At 44.5% G+C, this 16,309-nt stretch overlaps 1 protein-coding gene across 3 annotated transcripts in view; it reads left to right on the plus strand.

The window, feature by feature from the left end:
- The window catches only part of BACH2 (BTB domain and CNC homolog 2), a 190,106-nt gene that overhangs the window by 10,532 nt on the left and 163,265 nt on the right, over positions 1-16,309 (plus strand). The window lies entirely within an intron of this gene.

Genomic DNA, 16,309 nt, shown 5'->3' on the forward strand with positions numbered 1-16,309 from the left:
GCCTCCTTATTTCCCTCCCTCCGTTCCTCCCTAGGCTGCCATGACTTTGTTAATTTATATTGTTCCCTACCTCTCCAAATTGTGATGCTATCAAGACTAATGTAGTGAAAATAGCTTGCAAGGAAAGCTGGAATTGGCATTAGTGGCCTGCTGCAAATATTTCTGGTGCTTTTCACAATTCTTTTTGTTGGACAAAAATAAATTACTGTGCTGTTGAAGTTTTATCTGTATAGAACTTGAAGCTAAAAAGCCTTCCTATAGCAATTGGGTAGATATTTTGATCTCAAAGTGATGCCAGTCATTTCTGAAAATGAACACAGTACTTGTTTGAATCGCTTGAGATTTTTTTAAGTACTTTTTTCTTTCTTATGGAAACTGGAGTAGCATAGAGAGTGAGGAGGTCAGTAATGTCACGGGAGAGCTTTACAGGACCAAAGTCTTTACAGTCTGCTCTAACATAACATGAAAGGGCTGACTGCCGTGCTCAGCAGCAAAGGAATTCAAAGTGCAGGAAAGACTTGAGTGCTGTGGGGAGGGTGTGTGTGCACAGGGGGTAGGGTGAGGTGGTAAACATGGGTACCAAAAGGGGTTTCTGCTTGGTCTGATGTTTTCCTTCTTCCACAGGCACCTGTCGTCTTCTCTTACAACTTCAGTCCATCCCTTGCAGTGAAGTTACTGTCCCTGTGTGTGATCGTCCTGTGGTGCAGATGGTTTTAGAGTGTCCTCAGTGCCACACTTCTGTAAACAAGCAATACAAAAGCCAGTGGATGGGAAAGAATAGCCTTTGGCTGTTCAGTCTGCAGGCAGCCCATGGTCACCTCCTGCTGCCCTGTAACGGGGTCATATTAGAGAAGTCTGTTGTGCTCTGCTTGCTGTCAGAATAGAAAATATGATTTGGTCTTGAGGAAAATGTAGGGGAAGATCTGTTTCCCCATTCCTAGGATCTAATTCCAGTCTGTGTCCTGGTAGCCATGTTGTAGTGTCAAGAACTGCGTCTTCTGAAAGGTTTTTCCTTGCAGTCTGACTTTGCAGACCAGCAAGTTCGAATAGTTTGGTTAAGCTTTGGACAAACAGCCATACTGGGGATGCTTATTTGAACACCAGCCTTTGAGACTTGCTCATTGTGATTACCTGCGCATTTCCCAACATCAGCAGTGTTAATTAATGCACTTGCCTCTTTAGACTGATTTCAGCTGTTCCAAAAATTACATGTTTCTGATTTGGACGCAGTTGCAGCTGCTGAGCTTTACTTCTCAGCAATAATGCTGGGCTGGAATTTGAAAACTTCATGGGTATATCTGCTTCTCAGTTGGCTCAAGTGTGAGCTGAGCTTTCACCTGCTTCTGGTTGAAAGGTGTCCAGGAGCCAGCCCGTACAAGTGCTGCTCCTGGGTGTGATTTCAAGCAAAAAAAATGAACCATGTGGGATTGTGTATGGAGGGACCCCAAAGCCGTACCTGAATAGCCTCAGAAACTCTTGTGGTAAGATTAGCATATTATGATGTTACTCCTTTGCTTTCCAAAATCAAAACCTCTACCTCCCTAGGATATCTTGAGCCAGTGGAGGCTGTTCTGCTGCCCACTGCAGCTCCGTGTGGTTGGTGGTGCCAGGTGGCTGTGCCCTTGGGTCTCCTGTGCTCAGTGGAGAGGGAGCTGCTAATGGGTGCTGGTCGGCAAAGCCAGACTGCCAAACCCCACTCCACTCTCCCCAGTCCTGTAGGATGTCTGACCGTCAGTGAGGGTGACAGACCTTGTGTGCTGAACTGGTGCTGGAGATGGGCACCTACCATTCACAAGGGTGTGCAGTGTTCAGGGCATCACTTCACTGCTGGGTTGGCACTTCAGGTTTCAGGTCACCTGAACGGGACAGAGGAGGCTGCAGGATTTATGGCTGTACTTGGTCTAACATCTGGCACACCCGCTTTGTTTGTCTGGTTAAGAGACTGTGGGGAGAAGCAGAGATGACCAAGTACCCGAGACCTTGTTGAAATTCAGATAAGGGTGGTGTTAACTGTTGCAAAGCTGAAATTGCATTCAGGGTATTTATATCTGAGGAATTTTGCTTTTCTTCCTCTCTATCCCTGCAGCTTCTGTTTGTTCCCTGAATGTAAAGTTTAGGACGTTCCCATGAAGTAGGATGCCTGTGTCATCCTCCTGTGCAGAGAGGTGCCTGAGGAGGCACAGCCGGGTGAGGGTTCTCCAGGGTATTTATAAGGAGGTATCTCCTGACGTGGCTTGCTCTGCAGGTGCGCTGCTCAGTCAGTTACAGAAACCACGAGTTGAAATGATCACGGGGGTGAAACAGTTTACATACAGCTTTTCAGTGTTTGTTTTTATTTTTAACTCCTTCCCCACCCATGGCCGCCTCCCCCGGCTCATTGCTGAGACTGAAACGGCTTAAGGAGGGAGAAATCATTGCTGCAGAATATGCAGTGCCCCCAGAGTTTCCAGATGACCTTTGGAAAGCAAGTTGCTTTCTTAACAGCAGAGACCCCACACCTCTTCCTTCCCCGAGCCCCACTTGTTCCCTCCTGCTGCTTTGTCATTTGGGGTTTATGGGGATAAAACTTCTTTTTTCTGTGGAGCTGGGCTGTTTTTAGGGGGATTGCGTTTATTTTTATTTTAAGGCTGACAACAGATGAAAAGATACTGCTGGCAAAGTATTTGAAGGAGGTGGAGGCAGAGTGCCTTTCTGGGGCCTGCAAGGAGAGTCATCAAGCCAGGTCCTGCTATCTGGGCACCAGCTCTCAGTGTCCTCAGCAGCATGGTCCCCACAGCCAGGCACCTTCTCTTGGACACTTGGTATGTGCCCTTTTTGCCCTAATTTTAGCTTATCACAGAGAATTGATCTTGCCCATCTGACCATGAGAGGAAATTTAAGACATTTCTTTCTCTTTTTTATTTATTTTCGTAACCCATGCTTAGTCACTTATGGAAAATTCTGGTCAAAAGGGTGAAATTTCTTTGCTGGCTGTTTAATCTCAAAACCACAGCTCCCGATACCCAGGACACACTAGTGATAATACGCTGCTTACAGCCTTTTTCCAACGTTGAGTAGGTGTGGGTAGGTGTGCATGGGGGGGAGAAAGGGAAACAGCACAAATAGGACGGAGGGGTCCTTCTTGCTCCTTGCACTACTTTTCTGTGGGTTATTGTTTTTCCTTTAAATTAGAGAAAGAGAAGGGGAAGCCTGTATGCATGCAGAGTAGGTTAATCATTGCAGAAAAACTTGGCGCTGGTACTCCATGTATACACTTTCACACGTGTGCCGATGGCTTGCGTGCGTACTTTGTGGCTGGTGCAGCGTCGCTGGAAAGTATGTGGGAGCATGCCTGCTTCCTCTGAGACTGCTACAGGTGGTCAGGGGAGGGTGTGGGGCAGAGAAGGAGATGCTCAGGGCGAGGTACGACACCGACACCCACTTCCTTTGGCATGTGTTGTCGTGCACTCCAACCCGCTGCCTCGCCGACTCGCCGGTCGTGCCTGCAGTGCTGCGTCTCTGCCCTTACTGATTCGCTGCTGTAGGTTTATGACTAAGGTTGTGGTTTAATATGCCCTTTTTAGGTATGCAAAGTGTTTAAAATTATCTAGTGTTGCGTTTCTTTTTTTCCCTTTTTTTTTTTTAGCCTTTTCTACCTTTACAAGTTTCTGCAACTTTCAGAAGGCAAAAAGAGTAGCTGTATTTTAAAAGAAAAAGGTTTACCTGATTGTTGCTTATCAGCTGCAAGTATGTACCTTTTGCCTTTAAAAAACTATTTTTTGAGATTAAGTAGTTTCATAGCCTTTAAGGTTTAAATATCTAATGCAAACTGTTGGTGAGCCTTAAAACTAAATAAAAGAAGGCTTAGATACCTGGAATTTGCAAGGAGACACTCTCTTTAGACGAGATGCTTTTCTTCTGCAGCCATACCCCAAGAAGATTGTAGTTAACATTTGCAAGTACAGATTTGTTTCCTTGTAATTTTGAAATCTTCACTTGAGGGCCCGTAATTTTCCTTAACTGTTCAGGTGCTGCTTAATGCCTTGGATATTTGTTGAATGTATTATTGTGTGCATGCTCGTATTCCCTTCAGTTTCAGATGAAACGCTATAGCCTAGCAAACTACGCTGCCATCTTGCTGATGGTGAAGATAAAAGTTGCACCTACTGTCTTGGGGAGGAGATGGGAGTGGAGGGAGTGGACCTCTCCTTCTAAGCACATCTGATAGATCTAATGCCCTTCTTTTTTAGCAGTTTGTGCAGCTTTAGTGCTTACTGATTACCCTTTTTTCCAGTTTATGTCATTTTCCACTATGGAGCAGGACAGAGTTTACCTACTCCTTACTGAAGAGAAAGGTGTTTTCTCTACCTGGAGTATCTGGCATTGGCTCATGGTTGATAGGAGCTCCAAATGCTCTGCTCCAGGGGAGCTTGAGTAAGTTGAGCGGTCAATGTAGCTACTGGATATCAAGTAGAGGTGTAGAGCAGTCTTTCTGATGTTTGTGCCACCTTGTATCTTGTTAATTGAAACAGCAGCTAAAGGACCCACAGTACTTGTGGACTGTGTGTTTGACAATTTGAAAAGTGTTGATAGGCAACCATTATGGAAGCATTAAGGACTGATACACATTTTGAAAAGGAATAGCTGCAGGGAAATTGAATGCCCTAGGAAGATGTAACAAGATCTGTGAATCATTAGCAAAGTCATACAGAATTAAACTGATTTAATTTGGGAAAAGGTGCGGAAAGTCTCATAGCACTTTGGCTCAAGTTCATCTCCTGCAGAAAGACTTTCTGGCTGTTGTTTCTTGTGTTTTGTTTGCTTTGGACTTGAGATGGCTGGTCTCTGTAACCGTGCAGCCTGCTTGGCAGGATTCTTGTATAGATCCCGGGCATCACTCCTTGAATGCTACAGGAGCTCTGGGAGCAGCTCATTTAGAAGGTGCCAATCCTTCTGCAGGGGATTTGCTGCTCAGTGCTTCCTTGGGGCTGCCTTGCTGGTGGTCCTGGGGCTCAGCAGCTCCCGTGGATTTTACCCATCTCAACCCTGGCAGGGTCACAGCTATTCCCTCACCAGCAGAGCCCTTGCACCTCTCGCATGATGCAGTCCGTGGCAATGAGCCCTAAATTGCTTGGGAGGCAAGGACTGGCCACCCTGATTTAGGGGCTGTCTGAAAAAAGGAACAAGATGAGGGAGGTTGAGTTGAAATAGTCATAAATGTTGCATGCAGCTGCCAGGCTGGAATCGTTGGATTAGAAAATGAGAGAGAAGGTGATGCAAAGCCAAGAAGCAGCTGAGGGAAAAATCAGAAGTTACACAAAGAGTAAAAAATGAGAAGACAGTCCAAGCCATCCCCTGTCACTTTGGAAGGGGCAGCACTTAATTAAAACTCCTGTGTTGGAGGAGGTGATGTAGGAGTTAAAGCACCTACCTGTTCCAAGTTGATGCTTTTTATGCAGTCACACTTCAGAATTACCCAAAAAAGAGTTGCTTGCATACAGGAAATCATATTTTTGACTAGAAGATACAGTAAAAAGACAGGGTGGGGCATATGTGCTTTAGTGTATGAAAGTAAAAGGAGAGGGTATGCTGCAGAGCATCGTGAGTGAATCCATCTTACTCCTCTCCCTTTTTTAAAATGAATTCAGAAAGTATCATGCTCTCAAGCTACAACACCAAGGCTTGAGCAGTTGGTGTGAGAGTTACCGTGTACCATTTAAACTCTGCCATTTTACCATCTATGTGATGAAAATGGGGTTTAACAGTTGCAGGGAGGTTTAAAACATTTGAGTCCCCCAGACAACACAAGCATTTAGTTCAGCACACAGAGCTTGCACGCTGACCAGAGGCACATGGCAAATACAATTCTGATCTGTTTTATTTTTTCAGAGGTCCTGCTGGCAGGCATAAATGAAGCAGATCGAGATCTCACTGTGGTTGCAAGCTGTGGCAGAAAAATTAGCACCACACTTTCCAGTGGAAGCAGAACAAAAATGTAGTCTGCCAATTAAATTGGAAACAGCTCTTAATTTCCCCTCTCCTCCTCCTCCCACGAAGGATGAATGGCTTACTCTTCTGGATGGAACTTTGTGTAATGACTCATACTTTTATATGGATTAGTGTGAATATGTAGGTGAGGGAGACACTGGTATCTGAGAAACTATATATAGTGTCTAGGAGAAGTGTCCTGGAACGCAGAATAAATGAACGTGTGATCTATTTCTCTTGATGAATTAATGGAAACATAAATGCAGAGTGTCTTCCTCCCCTTACTCCCTCCACTCCCTGTTGTAGTCGGCAGATACAAAGGAAGTTTATGATGAACAGACAACGTGCTTGTATTGATAACTGAGCTAGTCACTAAAATAAGGATATCTCCTTTGCCTTGTCTGAAATACTTGTGGACAGGGCACCAGGAGTCAGAAGTGTTAGCAATGCAGGCATCAGCAGTGAGCCTGCAGGGTTTCTGCAGTACCCTTCATGAGGTGGTTAGTCAGTATATTTCCAGCAGGGAAAGAAAGGCCCTTCTATGTCTTTGCTCCATGTCCCTTTGATCGGACAGCGCTTCTTATGGGCAGCAGCGAGAGTTAAGAGCATCACATACCTTGCTTTTCTGGTGGCACGTTAACATGTATTGTTGTGTCACCATCATACCTGCTGCTGTAAAGCAATAGGTAAGGCAGCCCTATTTGTGCTAGGCTTAGACAAAATCTCTTGGCTCTGCAGTCATCTCTAGCTGGTAACTTAAGCTGAAAGTGAGGGTTCACATGGGGGTCCTCCAGAGGACTCTGAAGTTTTCCATCTCAGGGTTCCTGTTTCACCCTCTCCTCTCTGCAGCCATTTACTATCCATCCACTTCCACCAGAATAGCTGTTAATAGTTGGACTATGGATGCAATCGTTCCCCTGTACTCTGCACTGGTGAGGTCGCATCTCAAATACTGTGTTCAGTTCAGGGCCCCTCGCTACAAGAGAGATACTGAGTTGTCTGGAGAAGGGCAGCAAAGCTGGTGAAGGGTCTGGAGCGCAAGTGTGTTGAGGAACGGCTGAGGGAACTGGGGTTGATCAGCCTGGAGAAAAGGAGGCTCAGGGGAGCCCTTATCGCTCTCTGCAGCTATCTGAAAGGGGGTTGTCATGAGGTGAGGTCTATCTCTTCTCCAAAATAACAGCCAATGGAATCAGAAAACGGCCTCAAGTTGTGCCAGGGAAAGTTTAGATTGGATATTAGGAAAAATGCCTTCATGGAAAGGATTCAGCGTCAGCCCCAAAGACACTATGCTAGCCCCCCAGCTCTTGGTTAGCATGGTAGCGTTAGTGGGTGTACAGTACCTGCAGCTTTTTAATACAGGGGGTTCCAGAAATTTGAGTCCTTTTGTGACAAAAGCTGCCATGGAATATGGGGAGTTGTCATGGCCGCGGCAGGAGAGCAGCCTGAAGTTTGGAGCGTGGTGTGGCTGCGAAGGGGGAATGTCTCTGCCTCCATCCTCCAGCCAGCTCAGCGCTCTCTTCCCTCCTTCCCTGTTTATTCAGAGCAGCCCTGCAGAGACGGATTTGGGGGTGTTGGTTGATGAAAAACTGACCATGAGCCAGCTTCAGTGTGCGCTCACAGCCCAGAAAGCCGACCTTATCCTGGCTGCATCAAAAGGAGCGTGACCAGCAGGTCGAAGGAGGTGATCCTGCCCCTCTACTCTGCTCTTGTGAGACCTCACCTGGAGTATTGTGTGCAGTTCTGGTGTCCTCAACATAAAAAGGACATGGAACTGTTGGAACAAGTCCAGAGAAGGGCCACGAGGATGATCAGGGGACTGGAGCACCTCCCTTATGAAGACAGGCTGAGGAAGTTGGGGCTGTTCAGCCTGGAGAAGAGAAGGCTGCGTGGAGACCTCCTAGCAGCCTTCCAGTATCTGAAGGGGGCCTATAGGGATGATGTGGATGGACTTTTCATTAGGGACTGTAGTGACAAGTTACAAGGGGTAACCGGTTAAAACTTAAACAGGGGAAGAAGGGAAGAATAAAGAGTAAGTTCTTTCCTGTTAGGGTGGTGAGGCACTGCAATGGGTTGCCTGGGGAACTTGTGAATCCTCAGTCCCTGGCAGTGTTCAAGGCCAGGTTGGACAGAGCCTTGGGTGACATAGTTTAGTGTGAGATGTCCCTGCCCATGGCAAGGGGGGGTGGAACTAGATGATCTTAAGGTCCTTTCCAGCCCTAACTATTCTGTGATTCTGTGATTATCAAGCACTGGGACAGGCTGCCCAGGGAAGCAGTGGAGTCGCCATCCCTGGAGGTATTTAAAAGACTTGGAGATGTGGCATTTATGGGCATAGTTTAGTGGTGTATTTGGCAATGCTGGGTTTTTGGCTGGACTTGATCTTAAAGGTCTTTTTCAACCTAAATGATTCTGTGATTCTAATAAAACCTCTGTCAATGAAACCTTCTGGTTGGGAGGGGAAAAAAGAAGACAGCATTTTAAAAAGATGTTCCAGACTCGGGCATTTTACTGTGTTGCTGATAAGCAAGGCTACAGAAATTTAAAATGGGAATAGTAAGGGGTCAGTGAGTTGTGGCAGAGGAGGAACCGACCAAGCAGACAGGGAAAGATGAAGATGTGTTGAGTTAGTGTTGCTGCAGGTACTCACAGTGGGATCTGCACCCTTCAGTGTTGTTTTCTCCTCTTAGTGTGCAACAATGCCCTTTGCTTCCTGGGGACAGTGGTCTTCTAGGTGTGGAGTCTCCATTAAGGGCAGAAGGAAGAGAGAAAACTGGTTTTATTACTTTAAAATTAGGCCTTACATAAGGAACTTCCCACTTTGAGCAGTTGTCCAAAAACCTGATGTAGCTGGTTCCTCCTTCTTAGATTGTTCACCGTAGCTCACATTAGCATTTAATTGTAGGGACCTTATTTTTACATCTCAGACCTGCAGATATGTATTGTGCTAGCATAACATTATTAGGTAGCAAGACTGAAAATCATGATACCAGTCCTGAGTTCCTGGCGCCTGCTTTCCCTTGGAAGTGTACTGCTGGTCTTCTCTGGAACGACCCTGGCTATGGAGTCTCCTCAGCCCTCTGTAGGGGAGAACTTTAGTTTTCCCTTCAAGCATGATCCCATGCAAGGCTTACTCTCATGGTGTCACAAAACCCTGGGAATGTTTTCTGGAGAAGGGGAGATGCATTAAAAGCACACAACAACAAAAAGAAGCAGCCCTTTTTATATAAGTGGGGGGGAATACCACAGTGTCTTCAGAGAAGTAGACTTGGTCATGTGGAGTATCTCAGACCTCCCACCATCAGATGTCAAGGAGGTCCATTTTAAAACTATTTAAAATGATTACCTGGCGTGGAATAGAATTTATAGCAAAGTCTTACTGCCTAGAAACTCCAACATGGAGAAATGAAGGATTCATGTCATTTAGTGTAATTTCTTGAAAAGAGATTAAAACTCTAGTGTTTGTCTTGGATCCCCAATGCAAAGCACAGGAGGGAGGGATGAGGGTATTGTGTGATTAATGAGCCTTTCTGCATATGTTTCTCATGCCTCACGGCATTTAGTAGTCTCAGTGACCTAGCTTTTTATTTCATTTTTTCTCAGTAGTTTCCAGGAATGAAAGAATCTGTGCTCAACCAGCAGGTCTCCTCCTGGCTGTGAGGATGTGGGCCAGTGTACTGGCCTTGGACTCCACCAGTCAAGTAGGTTGAGCATTTCTATACCATTCCTACCATCACTTCTTTTGTTCTCTGCTTTGGCACAAAACAATCCCTACAACATAAAGCTACCACCCTCGCCTTGAAAACAGGATTCAGTGAAGATGGGGAGCAGCATTACATTGAAATTGCCAGCGTAACTTAGGACTAGTTGATTTGGGTACCGCAGGAGTCTGTCCACAGTATTCGCTGTTCAGTAGGAGTCTGGTTTGCAAGCTAGGCGTGCCCAGTGCTCTGGTCCCAGCTACTACAGCTCTGTGACAGTAGTGTAGACCTGTCCCAAGCTGAAACAGAGGCCATAGGAAGAACAGCTCTTCATCTGTCTTTCTCTGTCCTCAAAAGAAGAGAAACCCAAGGTAACAGCACGTGGTTCCTGGCACTTACATGAGAAAGGGAGCAAAGGGTAAAGGTGCTGTATGGACCAAGCAGCACAGTCTGTTGTGGTCGGAGTTTTTTCCTTCATGGATCTGTGTGATTTTTATGGAAAGGGAGGGGATTGGCTTAGACATCGGACTGATCATCTAAGATAGTGTGAAGAACATCTGATGCTGAAGATAAGCAATTCATCCTTTCAGATGGGAGCTTTCTCAGCTGGTGGCAGGCCATGAATGGCACATCAACAGCTCTGCCTCCCCTGGGGTTCCTCCCTGCAGCTGCAGACCATGTGCTTGTGAATGTGTGAGTTAGGGGACAGTATTTAACTTCTAAGCTGTACATCAGTGAATCTGTGTAGGGGAAATGATTTCCCTTGAGCAGAGGAATGCTAAGCTGGAGTGGAGGCTGAGTTTGGCAGGCCCTTTGGTGCTTCAGGCAGCCTTGCCACCACTCTGCAGTGGCCTCAGAAGGGACTCTCAGTTGCCAGGTCCCATTGAAGGAGTCCTAGGTGCTTTACAACTACTATATAGCTGTCCTTATTTCCTGTGCTGCTTTGACCAAGGTGTGGAGGGGCTGCACAAGGAACATGGGGACAGAGGGCTGGAGCATGAACCAATATCCCTCTAGAGCAAGAGCAGGGAGAAGGAGGACTTGTGAAAAATAATGGTGTGCTGTACGTCAGGTGGCAGCTCTCCAGGGACTGGAGCATGAGAAGAGCATGCCTTCGCTCTTCTGACAGTAGGGCTTACGCTTCCTTTCCTGCCTCTCTCCTTACTTGGAGAGTAGACAAAAGAGAAGTCATCTGATCAACCTGCCAGAGGCCCTTCTTGCTTCTGCCTGGTTGAAAAGGGAACCGTAAAAGTTTCCCCATTCATTCCTACTATTCTTTCTTGGCTGTTGGTGCACAAGCAAGTTCAGACTCTATCAGTCTGTTTTCCTCATATGCAGGCAGTCTGTAGTAAATATTTTTTGCCTTTCTCTAAGCCCTGAGTACAACACACCTGTTTTCTACAGCCGTGTGCCTTTTTAACTAATTGTCTTAAATGGAGGAAGTCAGCAAGTAGATGGAGGGTTTTAATTTCACTGAAGCCATTCAGGAAAAGCAGCTGGATTTCCATTCTGCATATGTCTTTATTCTACCCCATGCTTGACCAGTTTGGGAACTGCTGTGGTGAGCACAGGACATAGTGAGCTTGTGTGAGTGGTTGCATGCTCATCGCAGAGCATGCAGAATGAAGCGTGCCTAAATGTCTGGGGCAGAGAAAGTAGCTCAGCATCGTTTATATGGAAGAAGCCTTAGAGGTTTGCATAAGCCTTTTCTGCATCCCAATGAGTAGCCTAAAGGAGTGAGGCCTTCCACCATAGAAGCTATTGGAGAGAGTTATTAGCTGGCAGCCTTTGGGGCGTAAGCTTGGTTTCAAAGAGCTTCAAAGAGCTTGGTTTTCAGCAAGTCAGGGGAACAGAAGAGACACAATATGGTGGGTTTTCCTGTGATTGACCAGTGCTAGTTTTCTTGCACCTTGCCCTGAAGCTTCTGTAGCTCTGCTGCCTGAAGCTGATGGTGGGATGGACCATGAGTGTGATCTGAGAAGGCATTTTCTTGTGTACAGTATAAACTACTATCATGTGGTTACTATTAAACATTGCTGGTGTTTCCTCTGAATGATACATTTGGAAGTCTTATAAAAAAGTGTGTAAACAAAAAATACAACTGTGCAGGGAACACTTAGCTTCTACGGAAAGAATTAGAATAACTAATTGCAGTGTGTTTCTGTGTGGCAGAAACTAGGCTGTATCCAGTGAAATAGACAAGGGGCCTGCCATTGATTTACAGGGTCATTGGTATACCACATTGATCAGTGCAGATTTAGGGCCAAATGGAGAAGAGGAGATAGGGTGGAAATTAGCATAAAAATTGTCATTCTCTGTATGGGACAGCTAAGACCATGCTTGTAAGCTCAGACCCACCCCACATATTGAAACAATATTCAGTGTGGGTTTTGGTGATTATTTTCTTTGCCTGGGGAGGGAATTGTTTGAAAATTGGCTGCTCATAAATATGTAGTGAAGTCTTGGTGCTCTGGACAGTATTATACTGCTCTGAAAAACTTGGGAGCAAAGCTGTTCCAATGTGTACCCTTTCAGATCCTGCATATGAGGAGTACTGTAGAGGTAGGATGGTACATCAGATGTAGCCCTATTAGTGAAAAGAGGAGGATAACTGGCCTAGCAATGATGTAAAAAAAAAATAAAAATCATCTCTTTGGTGTAATGCTTTTGATAGGTCAAGGGGATGGCAGAGGGGTTGATGCAGGTCGTAACATGGAAGTAAAGCATGAGCGTGAGCATTAGCAGTGAAGTCCAGCAAGGCAGGTGCCCTGTTTTATTCATATTACATATATTGTACTTTCTGGGATGTTTTTATAAAAAAAAAAGACAGATGTACCGATTTTAATGTACTGGACCTTTGCTTAGTAACAAATGGTCTTTTTGGAAAACTTGTACATAGTAGTATTGTTTTAGTGGGTGCAAATCCTTGCTTAAGCTACAAGCATATGTTTTGGACAAGATGTATTTTGGGCACTGTGTGTAGAATTTTATATAGCAGTTGTCCTCTTTGCTTTTGTGGGTAAATTTTTTAGCACTAAAATATTGAGCTACGACACTGTGCTTCATTGTTAGGTCCTCTGACCTTTGCCTTTAGTTGGAAAGGGGTCAGGAAATCTTAGTTTCCTAGAAGCTGCCTGAAGTCACAGGAGAAAGCAGAATCCCTTCTCCTAGCAGCATGTGAAGTGACCTCTCGGTGTAAGCAGAAATAACTGTGGCCACATGAAAGCTGTATGGAAGCTTGGCTGTGAGAAGTCGGTGATTATGGGAAGCAAGTAAACAACATGGAACTGGATGTTAATGTTGGTTGTGTCAGATATGCAAACTTGTGTAGTTTGCAATAGCTTTGCTTATCAGGATTTGCAACCCACCTCTTACCAAGCAGACGTGAGCCCGTGGAGCGGATGTGTATATATATTGCTTCAGAGGCAAGATCCAGTTGTGGGCAAGAGCAGGGTGATCATACAGGGAAGCAAGATCAAAGCTGCCTCTTCTCTGACTCTTGGACTGTGTAAGAAAACAGAAAAGCAATCCAGAATGGTGAAGACAAAACATCTCAGACTCTTGCCAGTTGGAGAACTGCTAATAATGTTTATAGTCTTGGAACAAGAGACAACAAAACAAGTTACTTAAGAAAAGAATCCATCATTCTGACAAAAATAGAGCTTTCAGCTGTTGGGTTTTTGTTGTTTTTTGTTTTGTCTGAGCCTGCGTTTCTCCAGCCAATCAATCCTGTTACTGAATAAAACTCTCAAAATCAACTTACAAATATTCACAGACATTAATCTTATTAAAACCTATGTGTTATACAGTCTTTTAAAATGAGATTATGTCATGTTTATAATAGTTACCCATATTTTGTACCCAGTCTGCTCTAAAATTGAACAGTTTTCATTAATTTTTCTTGCTTGTTTAATTTCATGCTTAAACCAATAAGTTACAAATCCGCATGACTGCCCACTTATTGTTACACTCAGAATAATTGCACTGAGTCACTGTGCATGGACTTGGATTGCCACAGGGTGTTAATACTTGCTGTTTAAGCAAGCATGTTTATCTGAAAGCTGGCTCATCAAGCTGTGGAATGCAATGTTTACTACATGAAGTTCAGCATAGAACTATTGCAGTTAGTCTGTGATCACTAATAATGCATAGAATTAGTGTCTGTCTTTTTAAGGGTGTTAGGGAAATTATCTGCTAAGTGTGGGATAAATGCAGGAGAAATAAGTCTTTGGCTTTGAGAAAAGGGGGTTTGTGTGCGTTCAACAGTCTTCTTAAGAATCTTTTTTTTTTTTTTTGCCTTTGCTTTTTTTTTGTGCCAGTAGGTATCAGGTTTTTGGCTATGCTCTGTCCTGAATACGTTATTTAACCAGAGGAGAATTTGTGATTGTACAAGCTAATGATCAATTCCCTTAATAAACTGAAAGACTTGTTTCTTTCCTGTCCAGGTTAATTTCCAAGGTGTAGTCCAAGTGTTTAGTTCCAGACTGATGTAGAGGGATTTTTTTGTCCTAGTGAAATTTTCCTGTGTAACAGAAAGAGTCCCGGGGACACTGACATTTGAAATGCCATTTCACCTTCCTTTATTTTGTTAATGTGTTTGCAGGTAATTAAAACGCTGAGAAATTTAGTGGCAGCATCACCTGCTGGAGTGTGTTTTACAGCAGAAAAACAAATAATGAAGGGGGGTAATGGTTTACTTACGCCTTCTGCTGAGGCCATTCACCATGCCTGAAAGCAGCCGATGCTCTGCAAATGCTTGGCACACAGGTGAGAACAAAGAACCCTTCCCCTAGCAGGTTCCCTGCACCAGCAGGTGAGGGGCTGCTTAGAAGCACCATGGCGTGAGTGCTGGGTGAAGCCTGAAGTGCTTTTCTTCCTCAAGCAAGGTGGATGATCCTATGTAGGACTTGGTCAGAACTGATACTTGGGTTTTAGCAGGAAAGCGTAACTTCTTCTAATCTGTAAAGGATCCTCCCACAGTGCTTGAATTAGGGATTAAGAGTGATGTGTCAGCAGCAGGCTGGATTTCATTTTTTTGGGAGGAGCATCTGTGCAGTTCTGCAGAGTGAGATAAAACAAACTTTAGATGGGAAATCAGCTGATTTAGTCACAATAACTGTATTGTGGAGCTGCAGGTGAGGAGCCAGGCACTGCTTCATTCTTTGCAAAAACAGAGGGAAGGTTTTTTTATACTGTACCATTCTTTCAGTATTTATTATTTATTGCCATTAAGCATAGCTGCTCCTGACCTAGGTGATTTAGTTTGTTGGTTTCCTGTTACTTAAGTTACTTGGAATATCCAAAGGCATCACTGTTATTCACAAGACATGCCTGGCAGTTTACTATTTTATGTTTCAGGTGGTATTTGCATGTCCGTGTATCATGTTTATAAATATGATATCTATTTTCATTTTTCAGCATATGTATTACAGTAAGAACATAGGGAACAAGGACCGGAGGACATCATAGTTACAAATACACTTTCATTTATATTTTCTTATTTGATGCTCTCTTGTTGATCTTTTGCTGTCTACGCAAAGAATGTTTTAGTAAACAATACAGATTAGAGCACGGAGGAGTATGTATGCGTGCAAGACAAACTTACATACTTTTCCTACTGCATTAGACTTTTTTTAGGTTTTAAGTACTTGCATTATTCTTAACAGTGCTAATACATGGAGCGTACTGAGATATATTCTACACGTATCATTTGTTCTTGGGCACCAGTATAACATACGTGGGTGTCAACTGCATATTGCTGTGGTTTCAACCAATTTATCATAGTTTTGTCCTGATGCAAAGCGTATGCTAGACCCAGGATTGCCACCCACTTTAAATGTTGTTAGCAGATAGCATTTATTCAGTCACTTTAAAATCTTAACATTATGAAGTGGTTTTAAAAGGTTTAGGTCTTTTTAAAGCAACTTTCATATTCCATCTGGATAATATCTACCCGTGTTGGTACTGGAGATCATTATCCCATAACATGTAACATAGGTGTGGAGTTCCACTGCATTAATGGATTAACTACACTGAGGTCTCAAACCTCTTAGAAGAACAGAGACATCCTCGTTAAGTGTCTGGACAGGATACAACTGACCGAACAGCAGTGTTCTCTCAAAGCTCTCCTTGATCCCCTGGATGCAGTCCAGGGAGCCCATCACTTCGAGGAACGCACGTGTCGGAGCACATGACCTTACGTAATAACCACACGTGTGAGAAGCCCAGGGGGCAGGTAATCCATTGGATGTCCAGTGGTGATGCTGATAGCGGGCTGCGGAGTTCCTGCACTGGGGAGGTTTGCAGCGGGTTACCTCAGGGTTTCTGCAAATGGCATCCTGCAGCTGTTGTTTGTCCTCCTGCTTCTCTTGTGTAGCAGTTAGGCTGGGAGAGTGGGGAGCGTGGCTCCTGTAGTCCATGCGGAGATTTCTGAAGGAAGCTCACAGGGCTGCATGGATTGGTCCTGTTGCCTCCAGTCAGTTCTTTGGCTGAAATTAGTTTGGAGGTTTGAGAGCATGAAGCCACAAGTGAGCGCACACGAACTTACAAAGCAATGAGCATACCCAGAGAAATGGCAGAGTAAATTTTTTGCGTGTCACGTAAACAAATATGTCGTAAACATTCAGCGCCTGCTTGTTAGGCTT

The sequence above is a fragment of the Pezoporus flaviventris genome, unplaced genomic scaffold, assembly GCF_033815535.1.
Source record: "Pezoporus flaviventris isolate CSIRO_AGI_PZ_B2104156 unplaced genomic scaffold, CSIRO_AGI_Pfla_v1 ptg000031l, whole genome shotgun sequence".
Classification (NCBI taxonomy): Eukaryota; Metazoa; Chordata; class Aves; order Psittaciformes; family Psittacidae; genus Pezoporus; species Pezoporus flaviventris.